Below are 27,617 nucleotides of genomic sequence, written 5' to 3'. Positions count from 1 at the left end.
AAATTGGAAATAAATAACTCGGAAACCTTGGATGTAGAATTTGGAAAGAAAACTCAGAAACCTTGGATGTAGAAATTGGAAAGAAAATAACTCAGAAACCTTGGATGTATAATTTGGAAAGAAAACAACTCGGAAACCTTGGATGTAGAATTTGGAAAGAAAACAACTCGGAAACCTTGGATGTAGAATTTGGAAGAAAACTCAGAAACCTTGGATGTAGAAATTGGAAATAAATAACTCGGAAACCTTGTATGTAGAATTTGGAAAGAAAACTCAGAAACCTTGGATGTAGAAATTGGAAAGAAAACAACTCGGAAACCTTGGATGTAGAAATTGGAAATAAATAACTCGGAAACCCTGGATGTAGAAATTGGAAAGAAAGCAACTCGGAAACCTTGGATGTAGAAATTGGAAAGAAAAAAACTCAGAAACCTTGGATGTAGAAATTGGAAAGAAAAAAACTCAGAAACCTTGGATGTAGAATTTGAAAAGAAAACTCGGAAACCTTGGATGTAGAAATTGGAAAGAAAACAACCCAGAAACCTTGGATGTAGAATTTGAAAAGAAAACTCGGAAACCCTGGATGTAGAAATTGGAAAGAAAGCAACTCGGAAACCTTGGATGTAGAAATTGGAAAGAAAAAAACTCAGAAACCTTGGATGTAGAAATTGGAAAGAAAAAAACTCAGAAACCTTGGATGTAGAAATTGGAAAGAAAAAAACTCAGAAACCTTGGATGTAGAATTTGAAAAGAAAACTCAGAAACCTTGGATGTAGAAATTGGAAAGAAAACAACTCGGAAACCTTGGATGTAGAAATTGGAAATAAATAACTCGGAAACCTTGGATGTAGAAATTGGAAAGAAAAAAACTCAGAAACCTTGGATGTGGAATTTGAAAAGAAAACTCGGAAACCTTGGATGTAGAAATTGGAAAGAAAACTCAGAAACCTTGGATGTAGAAATTGGAAAGAAAACAACCCAGAAACCTTGGATGTAGAAATTGGAAAGAAAACAACTCGGAAACCTTGGATGTAGAAATTGGAAATAAATAACTCGGAAACCCTGGATGTAGAAATTGGAAAGAAAGCAACTCGGAAACCTTGGATGGAGAAATTGGAAAGAAAAAAACTCAGAAACCTTGGATGTAGAAATTGGAAATAAATAACTCGGAAACCTTGGATGTAGAATTTGGAAAGAAAACTCAGAAACCTTGTGTTACGTGGTCCTCCCGGTAACTACCTGGTCTTGGTGACCCCCGGACCGTGGGAGGGACCCCGCCAGAAAGATATATGGTTTATACGCTTTCGTAACGCAATCAATATGAATTCCGGTCAAGAAGAAACCCCACACCAAGGATCCGGAATAATCAATAATATATTCACTGAGCAATCAACAACCATCAACAATGCACAATCAATATTACAACCATGTGAACTCATCTACACAAACTCTAAGATGGCCATCTTAATCTTATACATTCCTCACGTGAGCCCCACTCCTGACTCCCTCCGTGGTCAATGTCTCTCCTCTCCGCACACGGGCGGTTGAACGAGCCCCGGGCGGACGTGCTCTAAACGTGCCGTCTCGGACTGGGGCCGCGGCTGCAGCGCACCTCCTTGCCAAGCCACGGGGCAAACCCAGCGCGGCGTCCAACGTGCGCGAGGCCCCAAGTGCGACTCTTACGCGTCCTTGTAGATGGGCAAAAACCCAGCGCGGCTTCCGACGCGAGCGAGGCCCAACGTGCGGACCCGTACGCGTCTTTGTAGACGGGGCAAAACCCAGCGCGGCTTCCGACGCGAGCGAGGCCCAACGTGCGGACCCGTACGCGTCTTTGTAGACGGGGCAAACTGTCCCGGACGCTTGGTTTCGTGCACGAACTCACAGTGACTGGACGTGTCCAAAGGTATTTACCGCCCAGGTAACTCCTCTCGCCAGACGTTTCGCAACGGCGCGTTTTCCGCGCAGCGTAAGGTCGATTCCACCTTCTCGTCGTCGCGGGGCGAGGAAGAAGAAGCCTTCCTTTCCCTCGTGTCTTTTCTCCTCCGTTTCCCGTCACTTCCGCTTCCGGCCACTTCCGTTTCCTGCCACTCTTTCAGAAGGGCTTCTGACCCTCCAACCACAACAACTACACAACAACTTAATATACTACACACGGAAGCAAACACCTGCATGGTAATTCACATACATTCACATAAATATGTAACACTCCCCCCCTTCAAGAAAGAAAGTTTGAACCCAGCGAAAACTTTCTTTGCCGGCCAATTTGGAGAAATAAACCAGATAACTCAACCCCCCCACATTATCAATTCCCCCCGGGCACAGTTATCACTTAAAAATAAAGCCAGTTAAGCCACTCGATAGCACTTTTCCGGGAGGCCAAGCCGAGTATTCACTACATGGATGCCTTTAGGAACGCGGAGTTCACGGTTAGTCCGTGCAGGAAAGTTCTCTACATGGGCGCCTTGAGGAACGTGGAGTTCACGGTTAGTCCGTGCAGGAAAGTTCTCTACATGGGCGCCTTTAGGAACGGCGTTCACGGTTAATTCGTGTAGGAATCTTGGCTCGGCGGCTCCGCCGCCTTCAGTGCTTCAACTTCTCGGAACGTCCCTAATAATTAGGGTGGGACCACTGGTCCCTGTAGTCCCCTGAATACCGGTCTTCTTCTCGGCCACTACTTTGCCAATTCTTCCTTCGGGAGCGGCCGTAACTCAGGGAGCCTCCATAATAATATTGACTGCGGCCACCACCAAAACTACCGCCCAGTTGTCCTCTCCTGTAGACCTCTCGACGCCTACGAAATGCCTTCCCTACTGTTATGGTCCGACCCTCCAAATCCTTGCCATTCCAATTCTTCTCTGCCTCTCTGGCGTCTTTTGTGCTGGCAAACGTGACAAAGCCGAACCCTCTTGACTGTTGCGTTTCCCAGTCTCTTACCAACCGCACTTCCACCAGCGGCCCATATCTGTTGAAGACAGAGGTCAGAACTTCTTCCTCTGTTTTGAAGTTCAGTCCCCCTACAAATAACTTGGCACTTTTGTCACCATCCCGAGCTGGTGTGGTGTTATTTTCCCTGCTGGGCTCTTTCTCAACCCTCAGGTTACCATAAACTTGACCCCCGGCCAAATCATTCCCGAGAACCACAGATACACCCTCTACAGGAAACTTGGCTTGTAAACCGACGGTGACCGGTCCTGACACCAAATCGGACTCCAACTGGATGACCTGAAGGGGAGCACTAACACCGCCCCCGATCCCCTGTAAACGAACACTATCCCCCGTTGCCGTCTCCTCGGACCATGGCAAAATGCCTTCAAGCATTAAAGATTGATGGGTCCCTGTGTCTCTCAATATCCTAACCGGTCTCCGGTTAGTCGAGGCTCCATCCAGTGACACAAACCCCTCGGAAACAAATGGTTGGTAACCCTCTTGATGGCGATTTCTTACGCTAGCCATCGCATTCGGAGTTGTAATAGTCGGACTCCGCTCTGGGTTGTCCCTTTTCATGAGGTAACAACTGGACATCAAGTGTCCAGGTTTTTTGCAAAACGCGCAAGTAGGCCCGGAGGAAAAACTCGGGGTCTGCCTCGGGCCCCCCGAACTATAAGTTTGTCTTGGGCCCGCATCCCTCTGATTTCGAACCGGTGGGGTATCATAGTTGTCCCCATAATCATCTCGAGGCCGCCGCCATGTATGGTCGTTCTCCGCACCTGCTGTTCCCCACCTCCCCTGCGGAGATCTAGGCGAGGAGTTAGGTTCGTGGACCCCTATTCGGTGGGTTAAGGCATAATCATCTGCCATGGTGGCTGCGTCCCACAACTTTGGTACCTTCTTTTCCTGCAGGTACACTTTGATGTCCTCGTGGACACACTGCTGGAATTCCTCCACCAGGATCAAGTCCCGCAATGTCTCGAAGTCTTTCCCGACTCCTTTTGACTCACACCACCGATCAAACATGTTTTCTTTCACTCTGGCAAACTCCACATGGGTCTCACTCTCCCTCTTCCTGGCATTCCTGAATTTTTGCCTGTAAGCTTCCGGAACCAACTCATAGGCCTTGAGGATGTGCTTCTTCAGTACCTCATAATCTGCACATTGGTCCATTGGTAGCGCCGAATAAATTTCCTGAGCTTTCCCCACCAGCACACTTTGTACGAGTATGGTCCAGGCCTCCTCCGGCCAGTTTAATTGTCGAGCCACTTTCTCAAAGTGTGGGAAGAATTTCGCGACTTCCTTTTCACTGAACGGTGGAACCAGCCTCACATGTCTGCCCACATCCCAGGTTTTCTGGTGAGGTGTCGACCCCGTCAGCAAGGGTGGTGCCTCTCCCCGTTCTCTCATTAACTCCAGCTCCTTGACTTTGATTTCTTGCTGAAGCTCCATGTCACGTTCCTTTAATTCCCTTTCCGCTTTTCTCTCCTCTGCTTCGAGGTCCCTTGCAGCTCTCCTTTCCTCTGCTTGTTCCTTTTCTCTTCTTTCCTGGAGTTCTCTTTCCACTCTCCTTTCCTCTGCTTGTTTCTCTTCTCTCCTCTCCTCTGCTTTCCTTTCTTCTTCTGCTCTTTCCTTTTCTGCTTTCCTTTCTTCTTCTGCTCTTTCCTTTTCTGCTTTCCTTTCTTCTTCTGCTCTTTCCTTTTCTGCTTTCCTTTCTTCTTCTGCTAACCTTTCCTGGAGTTCTCGTTCCACTCTCCTTTCCTCTGCTTGTTTCTCTTCTCTCCTCTCTTCTGCTTTCCTTTCTTCTTCTTTTAACCTTTCCTGGAGTTCTCGTTCCACTCTCCTTTCCTCTGCTTGCTTCTCTTCTCTTCTCTCTTCTGCTTTCCTTTCTTCTTCTTTGATCCGTTCCTGGCTCCGTAATTGCAACTCCAGTTTCCGGAGCTCCACGTCTTCTGGTTCTTCGGGTAGCCACTCCCAGGCTAACTCGTCCCATGTTCCTAATCCCACCATAGATTGTATCACCGTGGCCTGCAACTCTGCCTTCCTCAAATTAGTTCGGACCTCCAAGTTAAAATGTTTGGCCAATTTCAAGAGATCCGACTTTAGCAACGCTCGGAACTGTGCCTCACTCGGGGTTACCCCAAAGTTCTGTGCCACAAACGCCATGGTGCCTATCGTTAACACCTGTTAACCTTCACCCCAAGACTTTCCCCAATTTCTCAAAAAAAAATATTACCAATTAATAATTAATTAATAAATTTTAATTACCAAAAATATTATTATTTTATTATTTTATACACTTTTAGATCCCGGACGTAGACCCAATTGCGAAACCGCAAATCGTAATTTGGACGAGCCCCCAATTCTGTTACGTGGTCCTCCCGGTAACTACCTGGTCTTGGTGACCCCCGGACCGTGGGAGGGACCCCGCCAGAAAGATATATGGTTTATACGCTTTCGTAACGCAATCAATATGAATTCCGGTCAAGAAGAAACCCCACACCAAGGATCCGGAATAATCAATAATATATTCACTGAGCAATCAACAACCATCAACAATGCACAATCAATCTTACAACCATGTGAACTCATCTACACAAACTCTAAGATGGCCATCTTAATCTTATACATTCCTCACGTGAGCCCCACTCCTGACTCCCTCCGTGGTCAATGTCTCTCCTCTCCGCACACGGGCGGTTGAACGAGCCCCGGGCGGACGTGCTCTAAACGTGCCGTCTCGGACTGGGGCCGCGGCTGCAGCGCACCTCCTTGCCAAGCCACGGGGCAAACCCAGCGCGGCGTCCAACGTGCGCGAGGCCCCAAGTGCGACTCTTACGCGTCCTTGTAGATGGGCAAAAACCCAGCGCGGCTTCCGACGCGAGCGAGGCCCAACGTGCGGACCCGTACGCGTCTTTGTAGACGGGGCAAAACCCAGCGCGGCTTCCGACGCGAGCGAGGCCCAACGTGCGGACCCGTACGCGTCTTTGTAGACGGGGCAAACTGTCCCGGACGCTTGGTTTCGTGCACGAACTCACAGTGACTGGACGTGTCCAAAGGTATTTACCGCCCAGGTAACTCCTCTCGCCAGACGTTTCGCAACGGCGCGTTTTCCGCGCAGCGTAAGGTCGATTCCACCTTCTCGTCGTCGCGGGGCGAGGAAGAAGAAGCCTTCCTTTCCCTCGTGTCTTTTCTCCTCCGTTTCCCGTCACTTCCGCTTCCGGCCACTTCCGTTTCCTGCCACTCTTTCAGAAGGGCTTCTGACCCTCCAACCACAACAACTACACAACAACTTAATATACTACACACGGAAGCAAACACCTGCATGGTAATTCACATACATTCACATAAATATGTAACACCTTGGATGTAGAAATTGGAAATAAACAACTCGGAAACCTTGGATGTTGAAATTGGAAATAAACAACTCGGAAACCTTGGATGTTGAAATTGGAAATAAATAACTCGGAAACCTTGGATGTAGAAATTGGAAATAAATAACTCGGAAACCTTGGATGTAGAATTTGGAAAGAAAACTCAGAAACCTTGGATGTAGAAATTGGAAATAAACAACTCGGAAACTTTGGATATTGAAATTGGAAATAAATAACTCGGAAACCTTGGATGTAGAAATTGGAAATAAACAACTCGGAAACCTTGGATGTTGAAATTGGAAATAAACAACTCGGAAACCTTGGATGTAGAAATTGGAAAGAAAAAAACTCAGAAACCTTGGATGTAGAAATTGGAAATAAATAACTCGGAAACCTTGGATGTAGAATTTGGAAAGAAAACTCAGAAACCTTGGATGTAGAAATTGGAAATAAACAACTCGGAAACATTGGATGTTGAAATTGGAAATAAACAACTCGGAAACCTTGGATGTTGAAATTGGAAATAAATAACTCGGAAACCCTGGATGTAGAAATTGGAAAGAAAGCAACTCGGAAACCTTGGATGTAGAAATTGGAAAGAAAAAAACTCAGAAACCTTGGATGTAGAAATTGGAAATAAATAACTCGGAAACCTTGGATGTAGAATTTGGAAAGAAAACTCAGAAACCTTGGATGTAGAAATTGGAAAGAAAATAACTCAGAAACCTTGGATGTAGAAATTGGAAATAAACAACTCGGAAACCTTGGATGTTGAAATTGGAAATAAACAACTCGGAAACCTTGGATGTTGAAATTGGAAATAAATAACTCGGAAACCTTGGATGTAGAAATTGGAAATAAATAACTCGGAAACCTTGGATGTAGAAATTGGAAAGAAAAAAACTCGGAAACCTTGGATGTAGAAATTGGAAAGAAAAGTCAGAAACATTGGATGTAGAAATTGGAAAGAAAACTCAGAAACCTTGGATGTAGAAATTGGAAAGAAAATAACTCAGAAACCTTGGATGTAGAAATGGGAAAGAAAACTCAGAAACCTTGGATGTAGAAATTGGGAAGAAAATAACTCAGAAACCTTGGATGTAGAAATTGGAAAGAAAATAACTCAGAAACCTTGGATGTAGAAATTGGAAAGAAAATAACTCAGAAACCTTGGATGTAGAAATTGGAAAGAAAGCAACTCGGAAACCTTGGATGTAGAAATTGGAAAGAAAACAACTCGGAAACCTTGGATGTAGAAATTGGAAAGAAAACAACTCGGAAACCTTGGATGTAGAAATTGGAAAGAAAACAACTCGGAAACCTTGGATGTAGAAATTGGAAAGAAAATAACTCAGAAACCTTGGATGTAGAAATTGGAAAGAAAATAACTCAGAAACCTTGGATGTAGAAATTGGAAAGAAAATAACTCAGAAACCTTGGAAAGAAAGCAACTCGGAAACCTTGGATGTAGAAATTGGAAAGAAAGCAACTCGGAAACCTTGGATGTAGAAATTGGAAAGAAAACAACTCGGAAACCTTGGATGTAGAAATTGGAAAGAAAACTCAGAAACCTTGGATGTAGAAATTGGAAAGAAAACTCAGAAACCTTGGATGTAGAAATTGAAAAGAAAATAACTCAGAAACCTGGGATGTAGAAATTGGAAAGAAAATAACTCAGAAACCTTGGATGTAGAAATTGGAAAGAAAATAACTCAGAAACCTTGGATGTAGAAATTGGAAAGAAAACTCGGAAACCTTGGATGTCGAAATTGGAAAGAAAACTCAGAAACCTTGGATGTAGAAATTGGAAAGAAAACTCAGAAACCTTGGATGTAGAAATTGGAAAGAAAACTCAGAAACCTTGGATGTAGAATTTGGAAAGAAAACTCGGAAACCTTGGATGTAGAAATTGGAAAGAAAACAACTCGGAAACCTTCGATGTAGAAATTGGAAAGAAAACTCAGAAACATTGGATGTAGAAATTGGAAAGAAAACAACTCAGAAACCTTGGATGTAGAAATTGGAAAGAAAACAACTCAGAAACCTTGGATGTAGAAATTGGAAAGAAAACTCAGAAACCTTGGATGTAGAAATTGGAAAGAAAATAACTCAGAAACCTTGGATGTAGAAATTGGAAAGAAAACTCAGAAACCTTGGATGTAGAATTTGAAAAGAAAACTCAGAAACCTTGGATGGAGAATTTGGAAAGAAAACTCGGAAACCTTGGATGTAGAATTAGGAAAGAAAACTCAGAAACCTTGGATGGAGAAATTGGAAAGAAAATAACTCAGAAACCTTGGATGTAGAAATTGGAAAGAAAACTCAGAAACCTTGGATGTAGAAATTGGAAAGAAAATAACTCAGAAACCTTGGATGTAGAAATTGGAAAGAAAACTCAGAAACCTTGGATGTAGAAATTGGAAAGAAAATAACTCAGAAACCTTGGATGTAGAAATGGGAAAGAAAACTCAGAAACCTTGGATGTAGAAATTGGAAAGAAAACAACTCGGAAACCTTGGATGTAGAAATTGGAAAGAAAACAACTCGGAAACCTTGGATGTAGAATTTGGAAAGAAAACTCGGAAACCTTGGATGTAGAATTTGGAAAGAAAACTCAGAAACCTTGGATGTAGAAATTGGAAAGAAAACTCAGAAACCTTGGATGTAGAAATTGGAAAGAAAATAACTCAGAAACCTTGGATGTAGAAATTGGAAAGAAAACTCAGAAACCTTGGATGTAGAATTTGGAAAGAAAACTCGGAAACCTTGGATGTAGAAATTGGAAAGAAAACTCGGAAACCTTGGATGTAGAATTTGGAAAGAAAACTCGGAAATCTTGGATGTAGAAATTGGAAAGAAAACTCGGAAACCTTGGATGTAGAAATTGGAAAGAAAACTCAGAAACCTTGGATGTAGAAATTGGAAAGAAAACAACCCAGAAACCTTGGATGTAGAAATTGGAAAGAAAACAACTCGGAAACCTTGGATGTAGAAATTGGAAATAAATAACTCGGAAACCCTGGATGTAGAAATTGGAAAGAAAGCAACTCGGAAACCTTGGATGTAGAAATTGGAAATAAATAACTCGGAAACCTTGGATGTAGAAATTGGAAAGAAAACAACTCGGAAACCTTGGATGTTGAAATTGGAAATAAATAACTCGGAAACCCTGGATGTAGAAATTGGAAAGAAAGCAACTCGGAAACCTTGGATGTAGAAATTGGAAAGAAAAAAACTCAGAAACCTTGGATGTAGAAATTGGAAATAAATAACTCGGAAACCTTGGATGTAGAATTTGGAAAGAAAACTCAGAAACCTTGGATGTAGAAATTGGAAAGAAAATAACTCAGAAACCTTGGATGTATAATTTGGAAAGAAAACAACTCGGAAACCTTGGATGTAGAATTTGGAAAGAAAACAACTCGGAAACCTTGGATGTAGAATTTGGAAGAAAACTCAGAAACCTTGGATGTAGAAATTGGAAATAAATAACTCGGAAACCTTGGATGTAGAATTTGGAAAGAAAACTCAGAAACCTTGGATGTAGAAATTGGAAAGAAAACAACTCGGAAACCTTGGATGTAGAAATTGGAAATAAATAACTCGGAAACCCTGGATGTAGAAATTGGAAAGAAAGCAACTCGGAAACCTTGGATGTAGAAATTGGAAAGAAAAAAACTCAGAAACCTTGGATGTAGAAATTGGAAAGAAAAAAACTCAGAAACCTTGGATGTAGAATTTGAAAAGAAAACTCGGAAACCTTGGATGTAGAAATTGGAAAGAAAACAACCCAGAAACCTTGGATGTAGAATTTGAAAAGAAAACTCGGAAACCCTGGATGTAGAAATTGGAAAGAAAGCAACTCGGAAACCTTGGATGTAGAAATTGGAAAGAAAAAAACTCAGAAACCTTGGATGTAGAAATTGGAAAGAAAAAAACTCAGAAACCTTGGATGTAGAAATTGGAAAGAAAAAAACTCAGAAACCTTGGATGTAGAATTTGAAAAGAAAACTCAGAAACCTTGGATGTAGAAATTGGAAAGAAAACAACTCGGAAACCTTGGATGTAGAAATTGGAAATAAATAACTCGGAAACCTTGGATGTAGAAATTGGAAAGAAAAAAACTCAGAAACCTTGGATGTGGAATTTGAAAAGAAAACTCGGAAACCTTGGATGTAGAAATTGGAAAGAAAACTCAGAAACCTTGGATGTAGAAATTGGAAAGAAAACAACCCAGAAACCTTGGATGTAGAAATTGGAAAGAAAACAACTCGGAAACCTTGGATGTAGAAATTGGAAATAAATAACTCGGAAACCCTGGATGTAGAAATTGGAAAGAAAGCAACTCGGAAACCTTGGATGGAGAAATTGGAAAGAAAACTCAGAAACCTTGGATGTAGAAATTGGAAATAAACAACTCGGAAACCTTGGATGTTGAAATTGGAAATAAACAACTCGGAAACCTTGGATGTTGAAATTGGAAATAAATAACTCGGAAACCTTGGATGTAGAAATTGGAAATAAATAACTCGGAAACCTTGGATGTAGAATTTGGAAAGAAAACTCAGAAACCTTGGATGTAGAAATTGGAAATAAACAACTCGGAAACCTTGGATATTGAAATTGGAAATAAATAACTCGGAAACCTTGGATGTAGAAATTGGAAATAAACAACTCGGAAACCTTGGATGTTGAAATTGGAAATAAACAACTCGGAAACCTTGGATGTAGAAATTGGAAAGAAAAAAACTCAGAAACCTTGGATGTAGAAATTGGAAATAAATAACTCGGAAACCTTGGATGTAGAATTTGGAAAGAAAACTCAGAAACCTTGGATGTAGAAATTGGAAATAAACAACTCGGAAACATTGGATGTTGAAATTGGAAATAAACAACTCGGAAACCTTGGATGTTGAAATTGGAAATAAATAACTCGGAAACCCTGGATGTAGAAATTGGAAAGAAAGCAACTCGGAAACCTTGGATGTAGAAATTGGAAAGAAAAAAACTCAGAAACCTTGGATGTAGAAATTGGAAATAAATAACTCGGAAACCTTGGATGTAGAATTTGGAAAGAAAACTCAGAAACCTTGGATGTAGAAATTGGAAAGAAAATAACTCAGAAACCTTGGATGTAGAAATTGGAAATAAACAACTCGGAAACCTTGGATGTTGAAATTGGAAATAAACAACTCGGAAACCTTGGATGTTGAAATTGGAAATAAATAACTCGGAAACCTTGGATGTAGAAATTGGAAATAAATAACTCGGAAACCTTGGATGTAGAAATTGGAAAGAAAAAAACTCGGAAACCTTGGATGTAGAAATTGGAAAGAAAAGTCAGAAACATTGGATGTAGAAATTGGAAAGAAAACTCAGAAACCTTGGATGTAGAAATTGGAAAGAAAATAACTCAGAAACCTTGGATGTAGAAATGGGAAAGAAAACTCAGAAACCTTGGATGTAGAAATTGGGAAGAAAATAACTCAGAAACCTTGGATGTAGAAATTGGAAAGAAAATAACTCAGAAACCTTGGATGTAGAAATTGGAAAGAAAATAACTCAGAAACCTTGGATGTAGAAATTGGAAAGAAAACAACTCGGAAACCTTGGATGTAGAAATTGGAAAGAAAACAACTCGGAAACCTTGGATGTAGAAATTGGAAAGAAAACAACTCGGAAACCTTGGATGTAGAAATTGGAAAGAAAACAACTCGGAAACCTTGGATGTAGAATTTGGAAAGAAAACTCGGAAACCTTGGATGTAGAAATTGGAAAGAAAACAACTCGGAAACCGTGGATGTAGAAATTGGAAAGAAAACAACTCGGAAACCTTGGATGTAGAAATTGGAAAGAAAACAACTCGGAAACCTTGGATGTAGAAATTGGAAAGAAAATAACTCAGAAACCTTGGATGTAGAAATTGGAAAGAAAATAACTCAGAAACCTTGGATGTAGAAATTGGAAAGAAAATAACTCAGAAACCTTGGAAAGAAAGCAACTCGGAAACCTTGGATGTAGAAATTGGAAAGAAAGCAACTCGGAAACCTTGGATGTAGAAATTGGAAAGAAAACAACTCGGAAACCTTGGATGTAGAAATTGGAAAGAAAACTCAGAAACCTTGGATGTAGAAATTGGAAAGAAAACTCAGAAACCTTGGATGTAGAAATTGAAAAGAAAATAACTCAGAAACCTGGGATGTAGAAATTGGAAAGAAAATAACTCAGAAACCTTGGATGTAGAAATTGGAAAGAAAATAACTCAGAAACCTTGGATGTAGAATTTGGAAAGAAAACTCGGAAACCTTGGATGTAGAATTAGGAAAGAAAACTCAGAAACCTTGGATGTAGAATTTGGAAAGAAAACTCGGAAACCTTGGATGTAGAAATTGGAAAGAAAACTCAGAAACCTTGGATGTAGAAATTGGAAAGAAAATAACTCAGAAACCTTGGATGTAGAAATTGGAAAGAAAACTCGGAAACCTTGGATGTCGAAATTGGAAAGAAAACTCGGAAACCTGGGATGTAGAATTTGGAAAGAAAACTCAGAAACCTTGGATGTAGAAATTGGAAAGAAAACTCAGAAACCTTGGATGTAGAATTTGGAAAGAAAACTCGGAAACCTTGGATGTAGAAATTGGAAAGAAAACAACTCGGAAACCTTCGATGTAGAAATTGGAAAGAAAACTCAGAAACATTGGATGTAGAAATTGGAAAGAAAACAACTCAGAAACCTTGGATGTAGAAATTGGAAAGAAAACAACTCAGAAACCTTGGATGTAGAAATTGGAAAGAAAACTCAGAAACCTTGGATGTAGAAATTGGAAAGAAAATAACTCAGAAACCTTGGATGTAGAAATTGGAAAGAAAACTCAGAAACCTTGGATGTAGAATTTGAAAAGAAAACTCAGAAACCTTGGATGGAGAATTTGGAAAGAAAACTCGGAAACCTTGGATGTAGAATTAGGAAAGAAAACTCAGAAACCTTGGATGGAGAAATTGGAAAGAAAATAACTCAGAAACCTTGGATGTAGAAATTGGAAAGAAAACTCAGAAACCTTGGATGTAGAAATTGGAAAGAAAATAACTCAGAAACCTTGGATGTAGAAATGGGAAAGAAAACTCAGAAACCTTGGATGTAGAAATTGGAAAGAAAACAATTCGGAAACCTTGGATGTAGAAATTGGAAAGAAAACAACTCGGAAACCTTGGATGTAGAATTTGGAAAGAAAACTCGGAAACCTTGGATGTAGAATTTGGAAAGAAAACTCGGAAACCTTGGATGTAGAAATTGGAAAGAAAACAACTCGGAAACCTTGGATGTAGAAATTGGAAAGAAAACTCAGAAACCTTGGATGTAGAAATTGGAAAGAAAAAAACTCAGAAACCTTGGATGTAGAAATTGGAAAGAAAACTCAGAAACCTTGGATGTAGAAATTGGAAAGAAAATAACTCAGAAACCTTGGATGTAGAAATGGGAAAGAAAACTCAGAAACCTTGGATGTAGAAATTGGAAAGAAAATAACTCAGAAACCTTGGATGTAGAAATGGGAAAGAAAACTCAGAAACCTTGGATGTAGAAATTGGAAAGAAAACAACTCGGAAACCTTGGATGTAGAAATTGGAAAGAAAACAACTCGGAAACCTTGGATGTAGAATTTGGAAAGAAAACTCGGAAACCTTGGATGTAGAATTTGGAAAGAAAACTCAGAAACCTTGGATGTAGAAATTGGAAAGAAAACTCAGAAACCTTGGATGTAGAAATTGGAAAGAAAATAACTCAGAAACCTTGGATGTAGAAATTGGAAAGAAAACTCAGAAACCTTGGATGTAGAATTTGGAAAGAAAACTCGGAAACCTTGGATGTAGAAATTGGAAAGAAAACTCGGAAACCTTGGATGTAGAATTTGGAAAGAAAACTCGGAAATCTTGGATGTACAAATTGGAAAGAAAACTCGGAAACCTTGGATGTAGAAATTGGAAAGAAAACTCAGAAACCTTGGATGTAGAAATTGGAAAGAAAACAACCCAGAAACCTTGGATGTAGAAATTGGAAAGAAAACAACTCGGAAACCTTGGATGTAGAAATTGGAAATAAATAACTCGGAAACCCTGGATGTAGAAATTGGAAAGAAAGCAACTCGGAAACCTTGGATGTAGAAATTGGAAATAAATAACTCGGAAACCTTGGATGTAGAAATTGGAAAGAAAACAACTCGGAAACCTTGGATGTTGAAATTGGAAATAAATAACTCGGAAACCCTGGATGTAGAAATTGGAAAGAAAGCAACTCGGAAACCTTGGATGTAGAAATTGGAAAGAAAAAAACTCAGAAACCTTGGATGTAGAAATTGGAAATAAATAACTCGGAAACCTTGGATGTAGAATTTGGAAAGAAAACTCAGAAACCTTGGATGTAGAAATTGGAAAGAAAATAACTCAGAAACCTTGGATGTATAATTTGGAAAGAAAACAACTCGGAAACCTTGGATGTAGAATTTGGAAAGAAAACAACTCGGAAACCTTGGATGTAGAATTTGGAAGAAAACTCAGAAACCTTGGATGTAGAAATTGGAAATAAATAACTCGGAAACCTTGGATGTAGAATTTGGAAAGAAAACTCAGAAACCTTGGATGTAGAAATTGGAAAGAAAACAACTCGGAAACCTTGGATGTAGAAATTGGAAATAAATAACTCGGAAACCCTGGATGTAGAAATTGGAAAGAAAGCAACTCGGAAACCTTGGATGTAGAAATTGGAAAGAAAAAAACTCAGAAACCTTGGATGTAGAAATTGGAAAGAAAAAAACTCAGAAACCTTGGATGTAGAATTTGAAAAGAAAACTCGGAAACCTTGGATGTAGAAATTGGAAAGAAAACAACCCAGAAACCTTGGATGTAGAATTTGAAAAGAAAACTCGGAAACCCTGGATGTAGAAATTGGAAAGAAAGCAACTCGGAAACCTTGGATGTAGAAATTGGAAAGAAAAAAACTCAGAAACCTTGGATGTAGAAATTGGAAAGAAAAAAACTCAGAAACCTTGGATGTAGAAATTGGAAAGAAAAAAACTCAGAAACCTTGGATGTAGAATTTGAAAAGAAAACTCAGAAACCTTGGATGTAGAAATTGGAAAGAAAACAACTCGGAAACCTTGGATGTAGAAATTGGAAATAAATAACTCGGAAACCTTGGATGTAGAAATTGGAAAGAAAAAAACTCAGAAACCTTGGATGTGGAATTTGAAAAGAAAACTCGGAAACCTTGGATGTAGAAATTGGAAAGAAAACTCAGAAACCTTGGATGTAGAAATTGGAAAGAAAACAACCCAGAAACCTTGGATGTAGAAATTGGAAAGAAAACAACTCGGAAACCTTGGATGTAGAAATTGGAAATAAATAACTCGGAAACCCTGGATGTAGAAATTGGAAAGAAAGCAACTCGGAAACCTTGGATGGAGAAATTGGAAAGAAAACTCAGAAACCTTGGATGTAGAAATTGGAAATAAACAACTCGGAAACCTTGGATGTTGAAATTGGAAATAAACAACTCGGAAACCTTGGATGTTGAAATTGGAAATAAATAACTCGGAAACCTTGGATGTAGAAATTGGAAATAAATAACTCGGAAACCTTGGATGTAGAATTTGGAAAGAAAACTCAGAAACCTTGGATGTAGAAATTGGAAATAAACAACTCGGAAACCTTGGATATTGAAATTGGAAATAAATAACTCGGAAACCTTGGATGTAGAAATTGGAAATAAACAACTCGGAAACCTTGGATGTTGAAATTGGAAATAAACAACTCGGAAACCTTGGATGTAGAAATTGGAAAGAAAAAAACTCAGAAACCTTGGATGTAGAAATTGGAAATAAATAACTCGGAAACCTTGGATGTAGAATTTGGAAAGAAAACTCAGAAACCTTGGATGTAGAAATTGGAAATAAACAACTCGGAAACATTGGATGTTGAAATTGGAAATAAACAACTCGGAAACCTTGGATGTTGAAATTGGAAATAAATAACTCGGAAACCCTGGATGTAGAAATTGGAAAGAAAGCAACTCGGAAACCTTGGATGTAGAAATTGGAAAGAAAAAAACTCAGAAACCTTGGATGTAGAAATTGGAAATAAATAACTCGGAAACCTTGGATGTAGAATTTGGAAAGAAAACTCAGAAACCTTGGATGTAGAAATTGGAAAGAAAATAACTCATAAACCTTGGATGTAGAAATTGGAAATAAACAACTCGGAAACCTTGGATGTTGAAATTGGAAATAAACAACTCGGAAACCTTGGATGTTGAAATTGGAAATAAATAACTCGGAAACCTTGGATGTAGAAATTGGAAATAAATAACTCGGAAACCTTGGATGTAGAAATTGGAAAGAAAAAAACTCGGAAACCTTGGATGTAGAAATTGGAAAGAAAAGTCAGAAACATTGGATGTAGAAATTGGAAAGAAAACTCAGAAACCTTGGATGTAGAAATTGGAAAGAAAATAACTCAGAAACCTTGGATGTAGAAATGGGAAAGAGAACTCAGAAACCTTGGATGTAGAAATTGGGAAGAAAATAACTCAGAAACCTTGGATGTAGAAATTGGAAAGAAAATAACTCAGAAACCTTGGATGTAGAAATTGGAAAGAAAATAACTCAGAAACCTTGGATGTAGAAATTGGAAAGAAAACAACTCGGAAACCTTGGATGTAGAAATTGGAAAGAAAACAACTCGGAAACCTTGGATGTAGAAATTGGAAAGAAAACAACTCGGAAACCTTGGATGTAGAAATTGGAAAGAAAACAACTCGGAAACCTTGGATGTAGAATTTGGAAAGAAAACTCGGAAACCTTGGATGTAGAAATTGGAAAGAAAACAACTCGGAAACCTTGGATGTAGAAATTGGAAAGAAAACAACTCGGAAACCTTGGATGTAGAAATTGGAAAGAAAACAACTCGGAAACCTTGGATGTAGAAATTGGAAAGAAAATAACTCAGAAACCTTGGATGTAGAAATTGGAAAGAAAATAACTCAGAAACCTTGGATGTAGAAATTGGAAAGAAAATAACTCAGAAACCTTGGAAAGAAAGCAACTCGGAAACCTTGGATGTAGAAATTGGAAAGAAAGCAACTCGGAAACCTTGGATGTAGAAATTGGAAAGAAAACAACTCGGAAACCTTGGATGTAGAAATTGGAAAGAAAACTCAGAAACCTTGGATGTAGAAATTGGAAAGAAAACTCAGAAACCTTGGATGTAGAAATTGAAAAGAAAATAACTCAGAAACCTGGGATGTAGAAATTGGAAAGAAAATAACTCAGAAACCTTGGATGTAGAAATTGGAAAGAAAATAACTCAGAAACCTTGGATGTAGAATTTGGAAAGAAAACTCGGAAACCTTGGATGTAGAATTAGGAAAGAAAACTCAGAAACCTTGGATGTAGAATTTGGAAAGAAAACTCGGAAACCTTGGATGTAGAAATTGGAAAGAAAACTCAGAAACCTTGGATGTAGAAATTGGAAAGAAAATAACTCAGAAACCTTGGATGTAGAAATTGGAAAGAAAACTCGGAAACCTTGGATGTCGAAATTGGAAAGAAAACTCGGAAACCTGGGATGTAGAATTTGGAAAGAAAACTCAGAAACCTTGGATGTAGAAATTGGAAAGAAAACTCAGAAACCTTGGATGTAGAATTTGGAAAGAAAACTCGGAAACCTTGGATGTAGAAATTGGAAAGAAAACAACTCGGAAACCTTCGATGTAGAAATTGGAAAGAAAACTCAGAAACATTGGATGTAGAAATTGGAAAGAAAACAACTCAGAAACCTTGGATGTAGAAATTGGAAAGAAAACAACTCAGAAACCTTGGATGTAGAAATTGGAAAGAAAACTCAGAAACCTTGGATGTAGAAATTGGAAAGAAAATAACTCAGAAACCTTGGATGTAGAAATTGGAAAGAAAACTCAGAAACCTTGGATGTAGAATTTGAAAAGAAAACTCAGAAACCTTGGATGGAGAATTTGGAAAGAAAACTCGGAAACCTTGGATGTAGAATTAGGAAAGAAAACTCAGAAACCTTGGATGGAGAAATTGGAAAGAAAATAACTCAGAAACCTTGGATGTAGAAATTGGAAAGAAAACTCAGAAACCTTGGATGTAGAAATTGGAAAGAAAATAACTCAGAAACCTTGGATGTAGAAATGGGAAAGAAAACTCAGAAACCTTGGATGTAGAAATTGGAAAGAAAACAATTCGGAAACCTTGGATGTAGAAATTGGAAAGAAAACAACTCGGAAACCTTGGATGTAGAATTTGGAAAGAAAACTCGGAAACCTTGGATGTAGAATTTGGAAAGAAAACTCGGAAACCTTGGATGTAGAAATTGGAAAGAAAACAACTCGGAAACCTTGGATGTAGAAATTGGAAAGAAAACTCAGAAACCTTGGATGTAGAAATTGGAAAGAAAAAAACTCAGAAACCTTGGATGTAGAAATTGGAAAGAAAACTCAGAAACCTTGGATGTAGAAATTGGAAAGAAAATAACTCAGAAACCTTGGATGTAGAAATGGGAAAGAAAACTCAGAAACCTTGGATGTAGAATTAGGAAAGAAAACTCAGAAACCTTGGATGTAGAATTTGGAAAGAAAACTCGGAAACCTTGGATGTAGAAATTGGAAAGAAAACTCAGAAACCTTGGATGTAGAATTTGGAAAGAAAACTCGGAAACCTTGGATGTAGAATTAGGAAAGAAAACTCAGAAACCTTGGATGGAGAATTTGGAAAGAAAACTCAGAAACCTTGGATGGAGAATTTGGAAAGAAAACTCGGAAACCTTGGATGTAGAATTAGGAAAGAAAACTCAGAAACCTTGGATGTAGAATTAGGAAAGAAAACTCAGAAACCTTGGATGTAGAATTTGGAAAGAAAACTCGGAAACCTTGGATGTAGAATTAGGAAAGAAAACTCAGAAACCTTGGATGTAGAATTTGGAAAGAAAACTCGGAAACCTTGGATGTAGAAATTGGAAAGAAAACAACTCGGAAACCTTGGATGTAGAATTAGGAAAGAAAACTCAGAAACCTTGGATGGAGAATTTGGAAAGAAAACTCGGAAACCTTGGATGTAGAATTAGGAAAGAAAACTCAGAAACCTTGGATGTAGAATTTGGAAAGAAAACTCGGAAACCTTGGATGTAGAATTAGGAAAGAAAACTCAGAAACCTTGGATGTAGAAATTGGAAAGAAAACAACTCGGAAACCTTCGATGTAGAAATTGGAAAGAAAACTCAGAAACATTGGATGTAGAAATTGGAAAGAAAACAACTCAGAAACCTTGGATGTAGAAATTGGAAAGAAAACAACTCAGAAACCTTGGATGTAGAAATTGGAAAGAAAACTCAGAAACCTTGGATGTAGAAATTGGAAAGAAAATAACTCAGAAACCTTGGATGTAGAAATTGGAAAGAAAACTCAGAAACCTTGGATGTAGAATTTGAAAAGAAAACTCAGAAACCTTGGATGGAGAATTTGGAAAGAAAACTCGGAAACCTTGGATGTAGAATTAGGAAAGAAAACTCAGAAACCTTGGATGGAGAAATTGGAAAGAAAATAACTCAGAAACCTTGGATGTAGAAATTGGAAAGAAAACTCAGAAACCTTGGATGTAGAAATTGGAAAGAAAATAACTCGGAAACCTTGGATGTAGAATTAGGAAAGAAAACTCAGAAACCTTGGATGGAGAATTTGGAAAGAAAACTCGGAAACCTTGGATGTAGAATTAGGAAAGAAAACTCAGAAACCTTGGATGTAGAATTTGGAAAGAAAACTCGGAAACCTTGGATGTAGAATTAGGAAAGAAAACTCAGAAACCTTGGATGTAGAAATTGGAAAGAAAACAACTCGGAAACCTTCGATGTAGAAATTGGAAAGAAAACTCAGAAACATTGGATGTAGAAATTGGAAAGAAAACAACTCAGAAACCTTGGATGTAGAAATTGGAAAGAAAACAACTCAGAAACGTTGGATGTAGAAATTGGAAAGAAAACTCAGAAACCTTGGATGTAGAAATTGGAAAGAAAATAACTCAGAAACCTTGAATGTAGAAATTGGAAAGAAAACTCAGAAACCTTGGATGTAGAATTTGAAAAGAAAACTCAGAAACCTTGGATGGAGAATTTGGAAAGAAAACTCGGAAACCTTGGATGTAGAATTAGGAAAGAAAACTCAGAAACCTTGGATGGAGAAATTGGAAAGAAAATAACTCAGAAACCTTGGATGTAGAAATTGGAAAGAAAACTCAGAAACCTTGGATGTAGAAATTGGAAAGAAAATAACTCAGAAACCTTGGATGTAGAAATTGGAAAGAAAACTCAGAAACCTTGGATGTAGAAATTGGAAAGAAAATAACTCAGAAACCTTGGATGTAGAAATGGGAAAGAAAACTCAGAAACCTTGGATGTAGAAATTGGAAAGAAAACAACTCGGAAACCTTGGATGTAGAAATTGGAAAGAAAACAACTCGGAAACCTTGGATGTAGAATTTGGAAAGAAAACTCGGAAACCTTGGATGTAGAATTTGGAAAGAAAACTCGGAAACCTTGGATGTAGAAATTGGAAAGAAAACAACTCGGAAACCTTGGATGTAGAAATTGGAAAGAAAACTCAGAAACCTTGGATGTAGAAATTGGAAAGAAAAAAACTCAGAAACCTTGGATGTTGAAATTGGAAATAAACAACTCGGAAACCTTGGATGTTGAAATTGGAAATAAATAACTCGGAAACCTTGGATGTAGAAATTGGAAATAAATAACTCGGAAACCTTGGATGTAGAATTTGGAAAGAAAACTCAGAAACCTTGGATGTAGAAATTGGAAATAAACAACTCGGAAACCTTGGATATTGAAATTGGAAATAAATAACTCGGAAACCTTGGATGTAGAAATTGGAAATAAACAACTCGGAAACCTTGGATGTTGAAATTGGAAATAAACAACTCGGAAACCTTGGATGTAGAAATTGGAAAGAAAAAAACTCAGAAACCTTGGATGTAGAAATTGGAAATAAATAACTCGGAAACCTTGGATGTAGAATTTGGAAAGAAAACTCAGAAACCTTGGATGTAGAAATTGGAAATAAACAACTCGGAAACATTGGATGTTGAAATTGGAAATAAACAACTCGGAAACCTTGGATGTTGAAATTGGAAATAAATAACTCGGAAACCCTGGATGTAGAAATTGGAAAGAAAGCAACTCGGAAACCTTGGATGTAGAAATTGGAAAGAAAAAAACTCAGAAACCTTGGATGTAGAAATTGGAAATAAATAACTCGGAAACCTTGGATGTAGAATTTGGAAAGAAAACTCAGAAACCTTGGATGTAGAAATTGGAAAGAAAATAACTCAGAAACCTTGGATGTAGAAATTGGAAATAAACAACTCGGAAACCTTGGATGTTGAAATTGGAAATAAACAACTCGGAAACCTTGGATGTTGAAATTGGAAATAAATAACTCGGAAACCTTGGATGTAGAAATTGGAAATAAATAACTCGGAAACCTTGGATGTAGAAATTGGAAAGAAAAAAACTCGGAAACCTTGGATGTAGAAATTGGAAAGAAAAGTCAGAAACATTGGATGTAGAAATTGGAAAGAAAACTCAGAAACCTTGGATGTAGAAATTGGAAAGAAAATAACTCAGAAACCTTGGATGTAGAAATGGGAAAGAAAACTCAGAAACCTTGGATGTAGAAATTGGGAAGAAAATAACTCAGAAACCTTGGATGTAGAAATTGGAAAGAAAATAACTCAGAAACCTTGGATGTAGAAATTGGAAAGAAAATAACTCAGAAACCTTGGATGTAGAAATTGGAAAGAAAGCAACTCGGAAACCTTGGATGTAGAAATTGGAAAGAAAACAACTCGGAAACCTTGGATGTAGAAATTGGAAAGAAAACAACTCAGAAACCTTGGATGTAGAAATTGGAAAGAAAATAACTCAGAAACCTTGGATGTAGAAATTGGAAAGAAAATAACTCAGAAACCTTGGATGTAGAAATTGGAAAGAAAATAACTCAGAAACCTTGGAAAGAAAGCAACTCGGAAACCTTGGATGTAGAAATTGGAAAGAAAGCAACTCGGAAACCTTGGATGTAGAAATTGGAAAGAAAACAACTCGGAAACCTTGGATGTAGAAATTGGAAAGAAAACTCAGAAACCTTGGATGTAGAAATTGGAAAGAAAACTCAGAAACCTTGGATGTAGAAATTGAAAAGAAAATAACTCAGAAACCTGGGATGTAGAAATTGGAAAGAAAATAACTCAGAAACCTTGGATGTAGAAATTGGAAAGAAAATAACTCAGAAACCTTGGATGTAGAATTTGGAAAGAAAACTCGGAAACCTTGGATGTAGAATTAGGAAAGAAAACTCAGAAACCTTGGATGTAGAATTTGGAAAGAAAACTCGGAAACCTTGGATGTAGAAATTGGAAAGAAAACTCAGAAACCTTGGATGTAGAAATTGGAAAGAAAATAACTCAGAAACCTTGGATGTAGAAATTGGAAAGAAAACTCGGAAACCTTGGATGTCGAAATTGGAAAGAAAACTCGGAAACCTGGGATGTAGAATTTGGAAAGAAAACTCAGAAACCTTGGATGTAGAAATTGGAAAGAAAACTCAGAAACCTTGGATGTAGAATTTGGAAAGAAAACTCGGAAACCTTGGATGTAGAAATTGGAAAGAAAACAACTCGGAAACCTTCGATGTAGAAATTGGAAAGAAAACTCAGAAACATTGGATGTAGAAATTGGAAAGAAAACAACTCAGAAACCTTGGATGTAGAAATTGGAAAGAAAACAACTCAGAAACCTTGGATGTAGAAATTGGAAAGAAAACTCAGAAACCTTGGATGTAGAAATTGGAAAGAAAATAACTCAGAAACCTTGGATGTAGAAATTGGAAAGAAAACTCAGAAACCTTGGATGTAGAATTTGAAAAGAAAACTCAGAAACCTTGGATGGAGAATTTGGAAAGAAAACTCGGAAACCTTGGATGTAGAATTAGGAAAGAAAACTCAGAAACCTTGGATGGAGAAATTGGAAAGAAAATAACTCAGAAACCTTGGATGTAGAAATTGGAAAGAAAACTCAGAAACCTTGGATGTAGAAATTGGAAAGAAAATAACTCAGAAACCTTGGATGTAGAAATTGGAAAGAAAACTCAGAAACCTTGGATGTAGAAATTGGAAAGAAAATAACTCAGAAACCTTGGATGTAGAAATGGGAAAGAAAACTCAGAAACCTTGGATGTAGAAATTGGAAAGAAAACAACTCGGAAACCTTGGATGTAGAAATTGGAAAGAAAACAACTCGGAAACCTTGGATGTAGAATTTGGAAAGAAAACTCGGAAACCTTGGATGTAGAATTTGGAAAGAAAACTCGGAAACCTTGGATGTAGAAATTGGAAAGAAAACAACTCGGAAACCTTGGATGTAGAAATTGGAAAGAAAACTCAGAAACCTTGGATGTAGAAATTGGAAAGAAAAAAACTCAGAAACCTTGGATGTAGAAATTGGAAAGAAAACTCAGAAACCTTGGATGTAGAAATTGGAAAGAAAATAACTCAGAAACCTTGGATGTAGAAATGGGAAAGAAAACTCAGAAACCTTGGATGTAGAATTAGGAAAGAAAACTCAGAAACCTTGGATGTAGAATTTGGAAAGAAAACTCGGAAACCTTGGATGTAGAAATTGGAAAGAAAACTCAGAAACCTTGGATGTAGAATTTGGAAAGAAAACTCGGAAACCTTGGATGTAGAATTAGGAAAGAAAACTCAGAAACCTTGGATGGAGAATTTGGAAAGAAAACTCAGAAACCTTGGATGGAGAATTTGGAAAGAAAACTCGGAAACCTTGGATGTAGAATTAGGAAAGAAAACTCAGAAACCTTGGATGTAGAATTAGGAAAGAAAACTCAGAAACCTTGGATGTAGAATTTGGAAAGAAAACTCGGAAACCTTGGATGTAGAATTAGGAAAGAAAACTCAGAAACCTTGGATGTAGAATTTGGAAAGAAAACTCGGAAACCTTGGATGTAGAAATTGGAAAGAAAACAACTCGGAAACCTTGGATGTAGAATTAGGAAAGAAAACTCAGAAACCTTGGATGGAGAATTTGGAAAGAAAACTCGGAAACCTTGGATGTAGAATTAGGAAAGAAAACTCAGAAACCTTGGATGTAGAATTTGGAAAGAAAACTCGGAAACCTTGGATGTAGAATTAGGAAAGAAAACTCAGAAACCTTGGATGTAGAAATTGGAAAGAAAACAACTCGGAAACCTTCGATGTAGAAATTGGAAAGAAAACTCAGAAACATTGGATGTAGAAATTGGAAAGAAAACAACTCAGAAACCTTGGATGTAGAAATTGGAAAGAAAACAACTCAGAAACCTTGGATGTAGAAATTGGAAAGAAAACTCAGAAACCTTGGATGTAGAAATTGGAAAGAAAATAACTCAGAAACCTTGGATGTAGAAATTGGAAAGAAAACTCAGAAACCTTGGATGTAGAATTTGAAAAGAAAACTCAGAAACCTTGGATGGAGAATTTGGAAAGAAAACTCGGAAACCTTGGATGTAGAATTAGGAAAGAAAACTCAGAAACCTTGGATGGAGAAATTGGAAAGAAAATAACTCAGAAACCTTGGATGTAGAAATTGGAAAGAAAACTCAGAAACCTTGGATGTAGAAATTGGAAAGAAAATAACTCGGAAACCTTGGATGTAGAATTAGGAAAGAAAACTCAGAAACCTTGGATGGAGAATTTGGAAAGAAAACTCGGAAACCTTGGATGTAGAATTAGGAAAGAAAACTCAGAAACCTTGGATGTAGAATTTGGAAAGAAAACTCGGAAACCTTGGATGTAGAATTAGGAAAGAAAACTCAGAAACCTTGGATGTAGAAATTGGAAAGAAAACAACTCGGAAACCTTCGATGTAGAAATTGGAAAGAAAACTCAGAAACATTGGATGTAGAAATTGGAAAGAAAACAACTCAGAAACCTTGGATGTAGAAATTGGAAAGAAAACAACTCAGAAACGTTGGATGTAGAAATTGGAAAGAAAACTCAGAAACCTTGGATGTAGAAATTGGAAAGAAAATAACTCAGAAACCTTGGATGTAGAAATTGGAAAGAAAACTCAGAAACCTTGGATGTAGAATTTGAAAAGAAAACTCAGAAACCTTGGATGGAGAATTTGGAAAGAAAACTCGGAAACCTTGGATGTAGAATTAGGAAAGAAAACTCAGAAACCTTGGATGGAGAAATTGGAAAGAAAACAACTCGGAAACCTTGGATGTAGAATTTGGAAAGAAAACTCGGAAACCTTGGATGTAGAATTTGGAAAGAAAACTCGGAAACCTTGGATGTAGAAATTGGAAAGAAAATAACTCAGAAACCTTGGATGTAGAAATTGGAAAGAAAACTCGGAAACCTTGGATGTCGAAATTGGAAAGAAAACTCGGAAACCTGGGATGTAGAATTTGGAAAGAAAACTCAGAAACCTTGGATGTAGAAATTGGAAAGAAAACTCAGAAACCTTGGATGTAGAATTTGGAAAGAAAACTCGGAAACCTTGGATGTAGAAATTGGAAAGAAAACAACTCGGAAACCTTCGATGTAGAAATTGGAAAGAAAACTCAGAAACATTGGATGTAGAAATTGGAAAGAAAACAACTCAGAAACCTTGGATGTAGAAATTGGAAAGAAAACAACTCAGAAACCTTGGATGTAGAAATTGGAAAGAAAACTCAGAAACCTTGGATGTAGAAATTGGAAAGAAAATAACTCAGAAACCTTGGATGTAGAAATTGGAAAGAAAACTCAGAAACCTTGGATGTAGAATTTGAAAAGAAAACTCAGAAACCTTGGATGGAGAATTTGGAAAGAAAACTCGGAAACCTTGGATGTAGAATTAGGAAAGAAAACTCAGAAACCTTGGATGGAGAAATTGGAAAGAAAATAACTCAGAAACCTTGGATGTAGAAATTGGAAAGAAAACTCAGAAACCTTGGATGTAGAAATTGGAAAGAAAATAACTCAGAAACCTTGGATGTAGAAATTGGAAAGAAAACTCAGAAACCTTGGATGTAGAAATTGGAAAGAAAATAACTCAGAAACCTTGGATGTAGAAATGGGAAAGAAAACTCAGAAACCTTGGATGTAGAAATTGGAAAGAAAACAACTCGGAAACCTTGGATGTAGAAATTGGAAAGAAAACAACTCGGAAACCTTGGATGTAGAATTTGGAAAGAAAACTCGGAAACCTTGGATGTAGAATTTGGAAAGAAAACTCGGAAACCTTGGATGTAGAAATTGGAAAGAAAACAACTCGGAAACCTTGGATGTAGAAATTGGAAAGAAAACTCAGAAACCTTGGATGTAGAAATTGGAAAGAAAAAAACTCAGAAACCTTGGATGTAGAAATTGGAAAGAAAACTCAGAAACCTTGGATGTAGAAATTGGAAAGAAAATAACTCAGAAACCTTGGATGTAGAAATGGGAAAGAAAACTCAGAAACCTTGGATGTAGAATTAGGAAAGAAAACTCAGAAACCTTGGATGTAGAATTTGGAAAGAAAACTCGGAAACCTTGGATGTAGAAATTGGAAAGAAAACTCAGAAACCTTGGATGTAGAATTTGGAAAGAAAACTCGGAAACCTTGGATGTAGAATTAGGAAAGAAAACTCAGAAACCTTGGATGGAGAATTTGGAAAGAAAACTCAGAAACCTTGGATGGAGAATTTGGAAAGAAAACTCGGAAACCTTGGATGTAGAATTAGGAAAGAAAACTCAGAAACCTTGGATGTAGAATTAGGAAAGAAAACTCAGAAACCTTGGATGTAGAATTTGGAAAGAAAACTCGGAAACCTTGGATGTAGAATTAGGAAAGAAAACTCAGAAACCTTGGATGTAGAATTTGGAAAGAAAACTCGGAAACCTTGGATGTAGAAATTGGAAAGAAAACAACTCGGAAACCTTGGATGTAGAATTAGGAAAGAAAACTCAGAAACCTTGGATGGAGAATTTGGAAAGAAAACTCGGAAACCTTGGATGTAGAATTAGGAAAGAAAACTCAGAAACCTTGGATGTAGAATTTGGAAAGAAAACTCGGAAACCTTGGATGTAGAATTAGGAAAGAAAACTCAGAAACCTTGGATGTAGAAATTGGAAAGAAAACAACTCGGAAACCTTCGATGTAGAAATTGGAAAGAAAACTCAGAAACATTGGATGTAGAAATTGGAAAGAAAACAACTCAGAAAC

This window comes from Myxine glutinosa, chromosome 9, assembly GCF_964187855.1.
Source record: "Myxine glutinosa chromosome 9, kmMyxGlut1.1, whole genome shotgun sequence".
Lineage (NCBI taxonomy): Eukaryota > Metazoa > Chordata > Myxini > Myxiniformes > Myxinidae > Myxine > Myxine glutinosa.
This window is presented reverse-complemented; position numbering follows the sequence as displayed.